Below are 17442 nucleotides of genomic sequence, written 5' to 3'. Positions count from 1 at the left end.
TCCCTTTGCTTCATCAGACACCTAGTCCTCTTCCTATTCCAAAATTAACATGCGTTGTTGCCCCTGATCTCTTCCTATCCTGCCTCCCCCTTCCATGCCCCAATATATACAGTAACCACTTCAGCAGGGCAGATAAGAGGGTAAGCTTTGAAGTTAGACAGTCCTCCAGTTTAAGTCTTGGTTCCACCCTTATTTGAATGACCTTAGGCAAGTGACTTAAGATGGCGCAGCCTCAGTTTCTTTTAAAATGGGATCCTACCTACCTCACAGAATTAAATATACAAAGCATTTGAAATGTACCTAGTACATGTCTTAATATGTTTGTAATTCAACTAGATCTGAGTTATTCATTCCTGCTGTTTCAGCTTCTTGACTTTTCTAACACAAGAAAAATCTGAAAAAAAAAATTACATAGGTACCCTCCTTATCCCAGGACTAAGACAGATGGACAGACAGACACACACACACATATGCATATATACATACACATACAAAGTAAAGAAGCCATTCTTTTTATTTTTTTTAACTTTTTATTTTGTATTGGAGTTTAGCCGATGAACAATGTTGTGATGGTTTCAGGTGCACAGCAAAGGGACTCAGCCATACATATACAGGTATCCATTCTCCCCCAGACTCCCCTCCCATCCAGGCTGCCGCATAACATTGAGCAGAGCTCCCCATGCTATATAGTAGGTCCTTGTTGGTTATCCTTTTTAAATATAATAGTGTGTACATGTCAATCCCAAACTCTATAACTATCCCTTCTGTCTACCCTTCCCCACTGGTAACCATAAGTTTGTCCTCTAAGTCTGTGAGTCTGTTTCTGTTTTGTAAATACGTTCATTTGTATCATTTCTTTTTAGATTCCGCATATAAGCGATATCATACAATCTTTCCCCTTTCTCTGTCTGACTTACATCACTCAGTATGACAATCTCTAGGGTCCATCCATGTTGCTTCAAACGAAGAAGCCATTCTTTTTATAATACACAAGGATACGTTATGAAAATGCAAAAGGTACAGATGCAAGGCAGAAAAAGACGCAACTTTCAATACTTTAACTCCAATGTTCTATAATTTTCATCACTTTAACCCCAGTGGGTTTCGGTTTCCAAAATGCAGAAGAAATTAAAGCACTAACACAAGACACAGCCTGTAGTAAGGACTCTGAAATGCTAGGTGCTGCTGTTATTATTGTTGTTGTTTGTGTTTCTTTGTTGTTATTAAATTGTGTGATCTATCTGCTATGTCACTCGAAACTACTGGACCTACTGAAAACAATTCTTTTCTTCCTTCCTTCCTAAAAGAATTCCAAGCACTCTAAACAAGTACTCAGTTAATGTTTACAATAATGACTAGCCTTATAATTATAATATGCTAATTTTCAATACACTGAGAAGTCAAAAACATCACCTTTATCTTCTAGGCCATGAGTAAGTTGAGCCTGGTTACTTCAAAAACTGCCTGCACCAGAATTTCTAAGCCATTTTACTGCTTTCTGCTGGATTCTTCAGCAGTGATCCCCACAATTTCTCTGTGCTCTTTCCCCAGGTCCCCATTCTCACTCTCCACCTTCTAAAGAACACTAGAAATTATGCCAAAATAAAGAGTAACATATCTGAACAGCCCCATTCAACTTTAAAGATCTGGAAGTGATGGGCCTTTTTTTTTTTTTTTTTTTGATGGGTCATTTTTATTGGCAAATAAACTCGTAAAAACAGAAGACTGGGTATCTGGAAAAGCTTGATTATTGTGGCTTCATGTATAGTCCACAACAATGTTGACGCAGACAGTGTTTAAAAATGTTTTCCCCAGTGAGCATGTTTTTTAGCTCAGACAAAGAACTGCCAGAGAAAGACAGGCACAAGAAAACAATTTTGAATACAGTCAACCCTCATTATTCGTGGACTCCCTATTTTCAAATTTACCTATCACTAAAATGTATTTGTAACCCCAAAATTAATATATGCAGCATTTTTACAGTCATTTGTGGACAGAGAAGTGAGAAATCTGAGCCACCCACAACATGCATTCCCAACCGAGGTCAAACAAGGCGATCCTGTGTCTCCTTGTTTCAGTTTTCACATGGTAAACAAGTGTCCTCTGGCGGGGGGGTCCATTTAGTGCTATGCTTTTTGCATCTTTGTATTTTTTGTTGGTGACTTTACTGACGACCTCCAAGCCTACCTAGTGCTGAAGTGCAGTCTAGTGTTGCTGGGCATGAGACGGCTGTGAGGTGCCTTACGGAGAAAAGCGCAAGTGTCAGATAAGCTCCCTCAGACATGACTTACAGTGCTGTTGGCCATGAGTTCAATGTTAATGAGTCAGTAATTATTAAATAAAGTGTCTTTAAACAGAAACACACATAAAACAAGGTAAGAGCTAAAGGCTGCATTCAGTGAATATCAGTTTAAAATATATTCTCACATATACTATACATGATCTCTTACATTATATATGATCTCACTTATATGTGGAATCTAAAAAAAAAAAAAAAAAAAAAAAAGGACCTCATAGATTCATAGATACAGAAAACAGAATGGTGATTGCCAGAGGCAGGGACTGGGGGTGGGCAAAAGACTGAAGGCACTCAAATGATACAAAATTCCAGTTATAAGATAAATAAGTCATGAGAATGTAATCAGCATGGTGACTATAGTTAATAATAGTGTATTGCAGTAAGCAACAAGGATATACTGCATAGCACAGGGAATTATAGCCATTATCTTGCAATAACTTTTAATGGACTATAATCTGTAGAAATACTGAATCACAATACTATACACCTGAAACTAATATAATACTGTAAATCACCTATACTTCAATTTTTAAAAAATAATTTTTTAAATAAAAATCAGAAGAAAACAAAAAATCCTGTATTGCATATTTGAAAGGTGCCAAGAGAATAAATCTTTAAAAAGTTCTCATCACAAGAAGAAAAAATTTTGTAACTATGTATGGTGACCGATATTAACTAGATTTATTGTGGTGATCATCTCCCAATATACATGACAATATATAAATATACAATATACAAATACTGAATCACTACATTGTGTACCTGAAACTAATATAATGTTATAAGTCAATTACACCTCCATAAAAATAATAATAATTTTTATACTGATTACATTTTGACTTGGAATTATTTTGGATGTATTGGATTAAATAACATACTACTCTTATTTAATAAATAAATAAATCACTTAAATGTATTTCTTTCACAGGGTAACTGATGTGACAACCAAGTGGGCTCTTTTCTTCCCCCAGAAAGAGCTCCTCTAGCCTTTGATGACCTGATCTGGGTTCCGTGCCAGCCCTTGGCAGCCACCCATCTGCCAAAAGCAATGGCAGTTTACGGTTGACCCTTTTTGTTCACCACTATCTCCTGACTCCACAGTAGACTCAATAAATATTTACTCAATATCATTTTACCTCATAGGCAAGGAAAATTTACCGAAGGATCTTCCAAATAGTTCCCAAACCATGACTCTGAAAAAATAAGAGGGAGAGTTAGATCTCTTCACGTCCACCTCTTGAGACATCCAAGAAATAAATCTACTCTGAAAACTCCCCAAACTGCCTTGTCCATTTCTTCTTCCCTGAGTTATGGGTATCTTCATTCTAACTCCAGCCAGCACAGCTGATTGATCCTCTTCTCTCACAAAAACATAGCGCTCAGAAACCCATCACACTGGGTGGTTTCTGACCATCCTTCTCAGGCTTCCTTCTGTCCTGTGCTCCTGAGTTCCCCAAGCACACTGGATCTCACCCTAAAGCATCTAACTCTACGCATCTTTCACCTCTGTGTGTGTGTGGGTGGGGGGGGGTGGTTAGGGGGGTGTGGAGGAGGCAGGGGTGTTTCAATTACATGGAAAGAGGGAAACTGTCATTTTCCCTGTTTCGTTATAAAACTCAGGAAAGGAACTGTTTAGTCAAGAACCAAATTTCAATTAGTCAGGACAATACCACAGAAAAGCTGAAGATACTCTGAAAAATACTGTTTTGAGAATCCTGTATGTGCTTGTATGAATATATGTATGGTTTCTGGTAGAAAATGTCTCCCATTAATTGGTAATCAAACTAGTTCCCATCCCTCTGCACACAACAGCTGAGAGCTGGAGGAAGTGGTCCGGAAGACTGCTGAGTGACAGCCAAGTCCAAGTCCAGGTTTGAAAACTCACTGCATAAATCCCAAACATGTGAGAACTGACTATATGGTTGGTTGTGAGAACTGACTATATGTACTTAAGAGTGACAAAACAATGGTAGAGTCAGCAGCACCTACACAGATGAACCACTTCTTTCATTCTATGTAAACCTCTGAATTCTAATGGCAATGACCCCAGGAGTAGCCCCTGGGTACAGTAGCAGGCAGAGAGCAGCAGTAATGCAGGTACAGCAGCAGGTGGAGCGGTAATTGGGGCAGCAGCATCTACTGCGCCCTTGACTACAGATAGTACTCTCATTACCTCACTGAATCTTCCCAGCCAGCCAATGAGGCAGGGACCCTCGTTACTGAGGTAACGCGTCTTAAGCTGTAACTGATGAAGACATCCACTTATGTGTGCAAGATAATGGGAATTTTCCTTCTAAGAAAGATGGTGGCTCTTCAAGCTAATCCCCCTTTCTGCTTTCCAGGGATCGGTTTAGCCACAGGTTTGGGGAAGAAATTTTGTGAGGCTCAAGCAAAGCATGTCATCTGATTGCGGTGATCGTTTCACAATGTATATGTATACCAAAGCATCAAGTTATACACCTGAAATATACACAGTTCTTATCTGTCAATCATACCTCAATAAAGCTGGAAAAAAGCAAAGCAGAGCAAGCTATCGTGTTGGTGTGGGTACCTAGCCTCGCTACGCAGTGCTACTAGGAGGGAAAAATCCTAGAAGAGTGAAAGATATAAAGATTTTGAGATTCAAGAACACAGGGTATTATGGCTTATACTGGATAGAGGTAACTGTATAATGAGGCTGTCTTGTGAAATGTGAAAAGATAAAGCAGGAACTCACTACAGGCCAAGTTTAAATGTGACAGTTAGGAATGACAGATGCCTGTGTGGACACAGCCGTGGAGCTCGGCTTCTACCCTGCACGGTGTTGTGAAACCCCAGTTAGTGCATCTTATTTATTCCTCCACCTAGCTATAGTCTATCATTACGATGAAAGGAAACATGTTGATAAAGACAAAGACTGTTCTGGCAACAAAAGTAATGCCTTACCTGTAAATAGCACGTGCTGTCTTTAAATACCTCCCTGTTAGGCATCCCAAAGTTCACCACTATGTGATCTGCATCCACTCCCAAAGGTCCTGATGTTGATCATCCGACCGAGGAATGATCTGGCCCTACTTCCCTTCTCTTCTATGGACCCTCTTGTTTCCTGCTGATTGCCTTTGAGTCGTTTTCTCTTAATGACAGTGTCTAAAACTAAAAAGTCATTTCAAGTCAAAAACCTTGTTGGTGCTGTGGGCAAAGATGGAACCAGAATGAGGGCCAGGTTATGAGCACAAGAGCCAAGGCTTCGGGCTGAGGATTTTACTCAAGTATTTCTTTTAATCCACACAATTAACTACAACTTAGATCATACTATTATCCACTCACCCCACTTAGTCCTCTGTTGAAATAGAGGCTACAAGAATAACTTGCCCAAAGAGAAAAAAAGCTAGTAAGTGGTCAAATTGAAATTTAAGTTAAAAATCCTTCTTCTCTCTGAAGGTTAAACCCAGAACTCTAGACTTCTTAGACTGGTTAGAGCTCTTAACCAGTTTACAATAAGAACAGATTCTTTGCCAAAAAGCATCAGGGCTTTTTGTGTGGAGAAGGTCAGCATGCAGCAAAAGGGAAAAAAATAAAAAATAAAAATGTTTGGGTTTTAGTGGATTAAAAATAAGAGTAGGCTGAATTTCCTGGTAAATAAGGAGTCCAGAACTGCCCTATAGGTCCTACTTGTTCTGATACAACATCCCTCTCCACCTGAAATGAGGATGGCCTGGTGAGGTTCAGGATGAGGGGGACGATCTGTTATGTCAGGACACCCTAACATGTGACAAAACAGAGGCTGCCTGGTCGCAGTCACCCCGCCCCTCTGTTTTGGAAGCTCCCACACTCTACAAACTGTCTGGAATTCATTAAGAAGGGAAAACAGGCTGACAGTCGTATTTCAAATTTTATTCAGCAGAAGTTTTGTGAAAAACAATTTGGTCATGTGGGCACACTCATAACCACCATTACCCTGTTTCTCCACCAAATCATTCAGTCAAGTGACTGCAGTGTGCTTCAAGTTTCACACTTTGTGAGTCTCCATTAAACTACAACCCTCCAAGATCTGGGCCAGGGCTCCTTGTGGTGGTACAGCTAGCTTAACTCCAAGTCTCTTAGAGATCACGTCTGGACAACCAAGCATCCTACCTGGTTTCATTAACCTAAATCTGATAGCTAACTTTCTAGAGGGGATTTTCCTTTTTTTTTTTTTTTTTTTTAATCAGTGAGTGATTATTATCAATGATCATCTCTAGCCTGACCATAACAAGCAACATGCCATTTTTTACGAAATGCACTCCAATCCAGGATATTTTTCATTCCAAAACAGGAACAATTTAATGTGGAGACAAAGGATTTATGGTAAAAGCATTAGGGAAGTAGTTTGCAAACTTGAGTGTGCATCAGCATCTCCTGGAGGGCTTGCTAAAAGACACAGACTGCTGGGACTCCCCACCAACAGTTTCCGATTCAGGAGGCACTGGAGTAGGGTCCGAGAATGTGCATTTCAAACAAGTTTTTAAGTGACACTGAAGCTGCTGGTCTGCGGGCCACATTTTGAAAACCATTGCTCTAAGGTGGTGGTGGTAGTGACGGATGTGTTGTTGCTGTTGGGAAGTGAGGCAGTGATTTAATCCATGAACTTGGAACAGGAAGCACTGCATAGAGGTGGGATTCTGAGAACGGATCAGCTCGGGCAGCCCCCACTCAGGTGGCAGAAAATCCAAATTAACCGAATTTACTCAGAAAAAGAATTTATTGATAAAATAACAGAAAATTCCAAAGATAAACCTAACCAAAGATAGGCACAACTTGATCCAGAAGCCAAAACCCTACTACTAGGACCATGGCAGTGATGGTTAGCTGTCCACCACAAGGGTGTTTTCTTTTCTAGGACAGTGGTGTTGATGTCCAGCTGGGGTCTCTATTCCCCAGTTCCCACCCCTGCATCCAGATCTCGGTATGAACCTGGTCCTTGCCGAAAGAATGTGAGCAAAAGTGATGCCTGTCACTTTGGGACCTTAGTTGTGCCTTCTCCTCTTTCTTTCCACCAGCAGACACAAAAGATGCCAGGGTTCTAGGCAATGGCAGAACCAGAAGATAGAAGGAGCCTGGGTTCTTGATTTGTCATACGGAGGAAAGCTGTCTGCCAACCAGGAACTACTACCTATGTGACTATCGCCTGCCACTTTGTTATAGCAACTAACATTAACCCAATACAAGGACTTTGTTTTTCTCTGCCTCCAAGATAAGGCTTTATTCTCGAGCACAACACCTTCCCAAGTTCAAGATCAACGGAAATAAAGGGAGACTCTCTTTCTGTTAGCACCCAATCAGATCCCTGGGATGCGTGACATAGTCAATGTGTAACTCCCTGAAAGCAACCCCTGTGATATAGAAGAGTGGCTAAGTCTGTGTCAAATTCTCCACCCCAAAGCCATGACACTCAAGCACGTGGGCTAAGCATGTGGGAAGGGGTTGTTGTAAGAATTTGGAAAAGTGATTACAGGCAGGCAAAATACATTTCCTCTACTGTCCACTAGGGGAAATGCATAAGGAAAGGGAAGCTGGCTGCCAGTGAGATCTGATTAGAAAGATGTCAGGTATATGAACCCAAGAGTGAGAAAGAGGGATACCCTAAGCCAGCAGAGTGACCTGTGCATCGCTGACCCCAGAAACAAATCCCAATTAATTGTGCTTGCCACTCAGCCCCCTACCATTAAAGCATGCATTTTAGTGACTATGATACTATGACCAAGCAAGCACCATCAAATCCTCTCTCTCATTCATTTCTGAATCAACAAGGATTTAAAGCATCCACACACAATCAGTATCATTAGAATTGCATTCCAAGACCCCATCGTTTAGCATTTATACATCTAGCTTTTATCTAGATAAGACATGATTAGTGTTTATCCACCTAAAGACCAGTGGATTAATGACCATGCCAAGGTGATGCAAGATGTGGTTCCAAAAAGTCTACCCACCGATTATCAATACACCACAAGCCAGTGGCCAGTCTCTCCAAGTTACTCTCCAAGCACACTTCTTTGCAGCAAACGGGCCAACTTTTATTTGGAATGGCACCAAGAAGAGTGCCAAGTTGCTTATATTTTTAGAGACTGTTTTACATAAGCTACTGTAAACTCTACCTTGAAAAATAAATAGAATTTTCAAGAATGCATAGTTGATGTCATCCTTTTCCCTTGAAAGTAAATGACCCTAACTGGCCAATACTATTTTAATGTTTATTCATAGTCATTCTCTGCCCCACGTATTATAAATTTGTTGCAAAGTGTTCTATTGGCTGAGGTGCCAATATTCTAAATTTAGGTGGTGTGATTATGCAGGCTTAGCAATACCACAGGGCAAAGCTGACCCTGAAATAATACCTTTTCATCATTGGTGAAAAACTTCAAATGCAAAAAAAATAGAACAAAAATATACCCAGTCCTTTTGATGGAGAAGGGATTGTACAATATTGGTGTGTCTGTGAATACTATCTCCAGCTGTCTGGGACAGACTCATGCAAGAGGAACAAGGTGGCCACAGCTCACTGAGGTGCCCAGGTAGACTATATGGAGATTGCACTAGATTCCAAATTAAACAGGAAAATCATCTTTAGGATTTCTGTGTGCTCTTCCCTATACCAAGTTTCAAATCACCAGTTATAAAAATAAAATGTATGTTTTGAAAAACATACTTTTTAGAACCAGTTAATATTTAGGAACATATCACAATAAAGGTACCGAAGTAAATAGAGCATTCCTGTCTGTCTGTTTTATCCTTATCTCACATACAACCTTAACCATCAGGCTAAATAAATCTTCTCTGCCTCAAATCTTCTTCCCATGGAAGCGAGTTAAGCTTCCCAGAAGGAAAACCTATCCTACAAACAACAGCTACACATGTTCCCACCAGTGGGGACAAGCACCTTTCCCATCTGCCCTTGACCACGTGGGAAAATAGGGGAATGTGTGTGAATGAGTCAGCAAGTTATCCCACTCTGGGGAGGGGGCGGGGAGGGCCCAGGCCACAGATGCCTTCCTGAAATTGCTCAATAACCCACAATTTTCTTATAGAAAGACATGATTCTACCAGTGCCTTCCCTAAACCTACAACTCACTACGTTTGGATTTAAAATATTTGTTCCCACATGACCCAGGATTTTTTCCTTTTGAAAGTCACCACTCCGTGGGCACTTCAGTCAAAGAACACAGCTACTGAAATTCGAATGTTTTGAAGATTTCTTTCGTAAAGGGTCGAATTAAAAACACACCATTGCCTGTGGATGTCAATGTTAGTGAAAGGTCGAAGTGGTGTGTGGGAGAAGAGGCTTCTTTTCCTTTCTGCACCAACGCTGACATTTTCACATCAGTGTAGACAGGAAGCGTGTGATCTAGAGGCTGAAACACAGGACTGGGAGTCAGGAGTTCTACATGGGTCATTTGTTTGTGGTGTGCGTCTTTGGGGAAATCAATCTCAGGTTTTACTGTTTAATCCTAGATGACTTGGACCTCTCCTTTGTGCCAAAAAGTAATTCAAAATGCAGCCAAAAATCATTCCTAAACTAAACATAAGGGAAGTATGCTCAGACCTGAATGATCTCAATGCAACAACAGTGAGATGAGCAAGGGGACAATTCGAGTAAGATGATCCTGGAGGAAAGAAAGGATAATAAAAATAACAAGACCCATCTCCACGTTTAGTCCAGGGGTAGATTTATGAAGACAAGTATATATCTCTGACTCACTTGACATCAGGAAAACACTTAAGACCAAGTTATAAACACTTATGGGGAAGATTAATGTCTGCGTTTCTTCTTCTACTATTCATATATTACCTTAAAATTACCTTAAACCAGTCCTATGTGTCTTCCTGAGCAACTATAAGATCAAGCCTACTGTTAACTCTTTACACGCATTACCTTTCATCTTCACAGCACCCTTGCAAGGTAGCTATTGCTCCATTTTACAGAGGAGGGAACTCAGGTTCAGAGAGGTTGGCCAACTTGTCCAAAGTCACACAGCTAATGAGTGACAGCACCAAGATCTGCACATTTAACTCAGACATTCAGTGCCTCAAAATCACTTCCTCCATGAGGTCATTCCTAAAGACCCACCCAATAAAGCCCCTTCTTTCCCAGTCACACTCTATCAGTAACATTCTATTTAGTTTTCATAGCACCAAAACTTATCTTGTTCATCTATTTAGTTCATTATTAGCTATGCCCCCACCTCCAAGACAGGAGCACCATACTAGCAGGAACCTACTCTGTCTGGTTCTACTTTTGATTCCCTACAGCTGGTGAAAAGCTGTCACACGATAGGCACTTAATAAATAAATGTTGTAAGGAGGGAGAGAAAGGAGGAAGGGAAGGAAGAGAAGAAAAACAAACAAATCCAGGTCCTTCTGACCCCAAAGTGATACTGCCTTTGCTGAAAGTGACTGAGGGACGTTTTAGAAATGACTTAGGGAAGACAACAGGGGCTCACGACTTTGAGGTACCATTTATATCCTTGTGTGTCTTTCTCTCACCAGTATCACCACTCCCCAAAGCACTGCATCTCTCTCAGCCTGCCCTGGGTTCAACTTCTGTGTAAACAACTCCAAAGGTGTACGTCTTTATTCTTCATGATGTGCAAGAAAGGTCACAGAAGGAAAGACGCAGCAAAGAAAGAAGGAAGCCATGTTTAAGACCCAACCTAGAGAAATGAGGAGCCTGGTCCTCCTGCCCAAGTCCTCAGGAACAGAAAGAGGTGTGGGAGTTTCAACAGAGATCCCAGACCTGCCTGCAGGTCCTCTCACCCTCAGCCCTCAGCTGCCTCAGGAAAGATGCAGACTTCATGGCTTGCTTTAATTCCTTGCCCTCAAGGACACAGTGTTCACCAGACTCACAAAGTCCTCCTTATAAACTTCACATTTGTCTTTACAATATCAAAAGCCTGTGGTGACTACATTAACTATCTTTGACCTGCCTTCTGGACTATTTTCTTCAAATAATGCATATTTGGAGATGAGTCAAACATATTTTTATAATTTAGTTCGATGAGACAGACCTAACAGCAAAGTACGTTTTATACTTAAAACACACACACAAAACAAATGAAACTCTTGCTTACTGTCCTTGAAAAATGACAAAAAACATTTAGCCAGAGTTTTTTTTTCCCCTATTATTTATCCTAATACCGCCAGTTCTGAAACAAAGCAGTTGGAAGCAGAAATTTAGTAACTTTGATTTGTCCCAAGATACATTTTTTTACACTGAGGTCCTATTCCTGACAGTAAGCACATGTGACCTGTTCTAAAAAAAGGATATTTTCCACTTCTTGCACAACTGGAGCAGATATAAACATCAGCCTGTGCAAACTGCCCTGCAGAACTCAAAGGGAATTAAAAACACACACACATACATACACTTAAATAATTCTATAAATAGCAGTACTCAGGAAAAGGAAATCTCCAATAACACACAAAACCAACACTTAGAATTCCACTTTAATCAAGTTTTCCATCTAATCATACCACACAAGCAATTTGCATAATAAGATCTGAACATCTGCCAAGTTAAGGCACCCCAATCTTGTCTATTTTGCTTCAGATACGTAATTCTGTACATGCTTTATTGTTGTTATGAGGAGAGGGAAAATTGCAATCATGGTAAAGTAGAAGAGAAGGAACTGATATTACTTACTAACATGTGCTAGGCACCCTGCAAAGCACTTTTACATGTGTTTTCTCACGTTTAAAACTTCACCAACCCTAAGAGGATGGTTCTACTGATCCCACTTTACAGGTAAAGAAATCGAGACTCGAAGAGGCTAAGCGTCTTGTCTTGAACGCAGACACGGGAGTTAAGTGGCAAAGCCGTGGGCACAGCACTTAAGCACAGCTACTTCTGAACCTGTCCACATGCATCCAGTCTCTGCCACCCCAGGTGCCCAAAGACCACAAGGAAGAGCTGGGATTCTGGTTAGACATATAAAAGGCAATCAGAAATCCTAGAAGTCTGTTTTAAGCTTATGCCTTCCAAGGCATCTAACGTTTTATTTAATGTTATAAAGAAATATATTTGAGTATTGCTCGACCTTCAAGGCACAATTGAATACCCTTATTCACTGACAAGATTGAGCCTCAATTTCCCTTCCTGTATTAAATTCCCGTTGCTGATGCCCACGCCCCACGGTGATCACACCCCATCCTGTTTGTTTGGCTGGATCTACATGTTCTCTTTCCCTCACGCCACTGAGGCAAGTTTTGGAGAAGGTGCAGCCTGATTCCCCATGGGCAGGCCCCGCGCCTTGCACATGGCAGCACAGACTAGCTCATGAGAGCACGGGCCCAGAGCCAGACCCAGGCCCATCTACTTGCTATGCCTTAGTTTCCTTCTCTGTAAAATGAGAATAATAAAAATACATACACCAAAGGTTGAAGTGAGAATTAACTGCGTTAAGAGAAGTAGAATATTCAGAATCATTCCTGGCATGTAGTAAGCACTGCATAAGTTTTACCTGTTTTCAAAATTATAATTAACAACACTATTTTTCTCATTTATTATTATCATTTGATGTGGGTTTTGCAAGATTAACACACATAAAAACACTTAGAACAGAGGCTGGCACACAGTGTGGCCTCAGTTAATGTTAGTTGGGTTTATTGGTATTAATTTGCATGTACTCAATAGATATATGTTGAATATGAATTTGTATGTATGTGCTGACACCACAACTGTTTTTTTTTTTTTTAACCAGCATAAAGGAACTGTTAAGGACCGGATCAAAATTATAAAATGCGGAAGATTTATCTGCAGCACCTCATTAGGAGGAAAGCAAAAAGGGTTTTACCAAACTGGGGGTAATTTTATTGCATAAAAACACTGGCCTTAGAGAAGAAAGCCAGAGTCAACCAAACGTGAACACTTTCTGGAAGGTCAGGACTCTCTGCTAAGTAATAAAGAAATAACAACAAGAACAACATCTGCTAACATTTACCGAGCACTTGCCATGTGCCCAGCACCATGCTAATACTTTTGCATAGTCAATAACACAGTTAATGTCCTTAAGACCCCTAGGAGGCAGGCCCCCCACTTGCCAGATGAGGAAACTGAGGTTAAAGGTCACCCAGCCTCCCCAAGGTCACCCAGCTTATTAGGGACAGACAGAAATGCCAGAACAATGCTCTTAATCTCCATGCAAAGCAGTTCCCTGCAGATTGGACAGATAAAAAAATCAAGAAAACTTTCAGAAATCAATAAAAGATGGACACTTTTGTCTTGCCAAGAAAGGATTATCATTTCATAAACGAAAGGGTATGTTTAGTAGGAAGACAGGAGGGAAAAATCTCAGAATAAGTCCAAGAAATGACAGTAGCCTTACACAGAAATACATGTGTGAGTGTACATGTGACACAACAGTCTTTTTCTTTCTCATTTCGACACAAACCTGTGACAGCTTCACACACACCTCTTTGAATCAGCATTTGGGAACCACTGCTGTATCTCGTCCTGCCATCATAAACCTAATACTCACTTTCATTCCCATTTCTTATTTGTGGGAAGTTAAATAACCATTATCTAAACCATTATTAAAAGTTTGAGTAGAGGAGAAACTGGAATTAGATTAAGCCAATTCTGAAGTCTGCCCAGGAAAAGGGCATTAGCAGCTACAAAATCACAGAATTTAGCACCGCATAAATGAAACAAAAGAACCATGAACCTGAAAGATGCTACCATATTTTTTAATGTTTTTTTTCCAGGACCCAAAGCCCTACAGAGAGTCCCTTCCCTGCTAGGAGCCCATTCAACAGTTCCACATCTGACCCTGACCTGACTGTGCCAACGTGTGAATTCTGGGTTCACCCCCTCATATTCGGCACTCTTCCTCTGCCACCCACCATTCAGGGCTCATTCCCAGAAGAACACACAAACGTTTCAAAAACCTTTGGGGAGGAACCAAACTGCAAACAGTTCTTCATGAGAACCTTTTCTCATAGTGTGTGTCTTCCAACGTACGATACAGCTTTGCCAGTCACTGTGAGCAAAACGGGGTTCCCATCATCTAAATCCATCAGCTTCACACTCCTAAAGGCCAGGAGGTCTGGGTTAGGAATGAAACTGTCTCTCCTCATCAAACACCTGCACATCTGAGCTTAGCCCAAATGAAGAATATAAAACTCCTCTTTGGACAGACCCTGGTGGATAGCTATTTTAAAAGAAACCGGAACCAAACACCCCATCCTGAGTGGGATGCAAAGGGAGAAAGCAACACATATTCAAACGACAAAACACTATTGTGCCAGGCATTGTCCTAGGCCAGTCAACCTGCAACAGGGGTGAGTCTGTCCCCGTGGACATTGGTGGTGTCTGGAGACGAATTTGGTTGTCACAGCTGAGGGAGGGGAGCTACTGGCCTCTAGCAGGTGGAGGCCTGGGATGCTGTTAAATATCCTGCAATGCCCAGGACAGCCCCACATCAAAGAGCGATCCAGTCCAAAATGTCAACAGCACTGAGGTTGAGAAACTCTGTTCTAGGCTCTGGGGACACCACAGTAAACAAGGAAGAGACAGAAATCCCTGCCCCCTTGGGCCCTGCAGTCTAGTGTGGAGAAACATATCATAAGTGTAACACATTAGAAAAGTATAGACTAGGTTATAATGTAAGTACTATGGAAAAAAACAGAGCAGGCCAAGGAAGACTGCAAGTTTGGAGGGAGAGCCACTGCGTAGAGCGTGGTCAGGTAGGCTTGGTGGGAATGACATTTAAAGGAAGATGTGAAGTTGGCTGGGGAAGGAACGAATGCTGTTGCTCTCTGGACAAAGAGAGAAAGAGGGGTCAGCAAGTGCAACATACAAAGGCCCAGAGGTGGAAGGGTGTGGAGTATTCCAGGAATGGTGAGGAGACTGCTGGAGCAGAGGGAGACAGGAGAGTGGCAGCAAGAGATACAATGAGAGCAGACAGGAAGCTTTCCCATACAATCTGCCTGGTACCATTTTAAGGGTCTCGAGTTTTACTGATATTAGGAGCTACTGGAGTGTTTTGAGGGTTCTGAGGAGAGAATGACGTGATGTAACACATTTTAACAGGGGGTTTCTCAACCTCAGCAGTGACAATTTGGGGTCAGATAATTCTTCATTGTGGGGCTGTCCTGAGTACTGGAGAATGTTTAGCAGCATCTCTGGCCTCTACTTACTAGAGGCCAGTAGCAACCCCCATCCATTGTGGCAACCAAAAATGTCTCCAGACATTGCCAAATGACCCCTGGGGGGCAAATCACCCCTAGGTTGAACACCAGTTTTAACAGGAACATTTTGGCTCCTGTGTGAAAAAACCACTGAAAGCCGGTAAGGATGAAGGCAGGAGACCAGGTAAGAGACAGTCACCCAGGTGAGGGTGGGCGGCAGTTTGAACCAAAGTGGAGACAGAGGAGTTGGTGACAAGTGGGCAGATTCTAGACATATTTTCAACTCCAAGAGACAATCCAGAAAATGAAACTGAGAGACAAAATAGTTGCAGCAGTCTTCACCTTCCAATTTCAACTTTTTCCAAGCAAAATTCAAAGAAGGGAGATGCCTCGGCAAAGACTTAAGGACAAAAAGCCACGAGGAGGCCCTGAACGTGCAGCCCTTGTAAAGTCATACAACAGATGTTGATGACAGTGCATTAGACAACTGTGGAAAACAGTACTATACGGAAATTTTGCCAACCCCATATATTTATTCACAGATTTTATTTCACTGGTTTATTTCAAAGAGCATGTGTCTGCTCCACAGACAAGTTTTACAGCGTTTTTAATTTAGCCTTCCTCTGCACACCAGTTCTGTCCCGCACCTGTTTCCAGCTTCAACATGTGAAGCCAGAGCTTCCCACATCCCCGAATTCTTCCTTACACATGCAAGCTAGCTCCTGAGGACGTTCAACCCTTGCAAGTCTTTTTTTTTTTTTTTTTTTTTTTTGCCGACTCTGAAAAAGAACAGGCCCCAAATCCTCCAACGTGAGTTTCATGACATTCATTTGGGTTTTTCCAGACGGTATTTTCCTCACTCTCTGAAACTCATTTATATTATTTATCAGCTACCATCAAAAACGTTCCAAACAGTCCGGTTAATTCATTTCTTTCAGGACTACACACACACACACACACACACACACACACACACACACACACACACACACACCCTCATTCTGGCCATGTAAGCATTTGCTTATAGAAGCAAAAGCAGAGACTGCTCGGTAAAACACTGGTCCCTTCAGCCGAATGCAGATAAAGCCCCAATGAGCATAACCAACAATACCCTTTACACGCTATTACTCCACACCCCCAACCCCCAATGCACACAATCTAGGCTCACACACAAAACAGCCATTATGAAGAGAAACCATCAACTAAAGGCTGGTTTTAGGCAACTAACTGCATAGGAGGTTTCCTTCCAATCTCTGTTAAGCATCTGCCAAGAGGCTGCTTCAGCCATCCAGTGGGTGCGCTGTTCCCACATTTTCTTCCCCGAAGTGGATTCAGAGTCTCACACAGCCCTGAAAGAAGCAAACCTGGCTACACTTTACACTGGATCAAGTACCAGATCCATGTGCCCCAGCAGCTAAGATCACACCACCTCACTCCTGATTCAGCTGTCTCTCTTCATTCACCCTGATTTCTGGGCCCTCCTCCCCTCTGCCAGCCAGACCCCTTCACCCAGGCCCTACCCACCGAGAGGGGCGGGAAGGGAGGTCTGAGAAGGGTGCAGAAGCACTGCAGAACCTTCCAGTTACAGCCTCATCTTACCTCACAACTGAGAGAGCTGGAACTAAACCCTCTCTACTCACGGCCTCAAATGACCATCTCCCTCTTAGTAAACACTGGAAATGTCCTGAGTAGCCACAGGGCAGAGAGAAAGGAAGACACCCAACCCGTTCCGACGGACGAGTGGAAATGGAGGCAGCATAGGAAGTGGGCACTAGGGGTGGTGGGGCGCCAGAGCAGCAGGTGTCTTCATTCCTCTCCCAAAAAGTTTTTGAAATCCCCAGAGAATTAAACACTTGTCGCTGCCCAACAGGGTACACTCCCCAAACCCTCCATCTGAAAGCTTCTTCCCCTCCAGGGAAGGCCTGCATTTGAACGGGACCCTATAGCCCAGGGAGTTCAAGCTGGACGAGGAGACACGCCCCCCTCCCCCCCCCAGCCCC

General features: G+C 42.0%; 1 protein-coding gene and 2 long non-coding RNA genes across 8 annotated transcripts in view; 1 reads left to right on the top strand and 2 right to left on the bottom strand.

Moving 5' to 3' along the window:
- Nucleotides 1–17442, top strand: part of LOC309637585 — a 418822-nt gene that overhangs the window by 328675 nt on the left and 72705 nt on the right. The gene's annotated exons all lie outside the window — the stretch shown is intronic.
- Nucleotides 1–17442, bottom strand: part of MITF (melanocyte inducing transcription factor) — a 223566-nt gene that overhangs the window by 205214 nt on the left and 910 nt on the right. The window lies entirely within an intron of this gene.
- Nucleotides 1144–17359, bottom strand: LOC309637562. The gene is made up of 3 exons (XR_014250658.1): nt 16413–17359; nt 3436–16382; nt 1144–2240 (listed from the first exon to the last, which is right to left on the bottom strand). It is a non-coding gene; the product is annotated as an uncharacterized lncRNA (long non-coding RNA).

This window comes from Balaenoptera physalus, assembly GCF_965194825.1.
Source record: "Balaenoptera physalus genome assembly, chromosome: 11".
NCBI classification, from domain to species: domain Eukaryota; kingdom Metazoa; phylum Chordata; class Mammalia; order Artiodactyla; family Balaenopteridae; genus Balaenoptera; species Balaenoptera physalus.
Note: the sequence above shows the minus strand (reverse complement) of the source record. Positions and strands in the feature narration are given on the sequence as shown.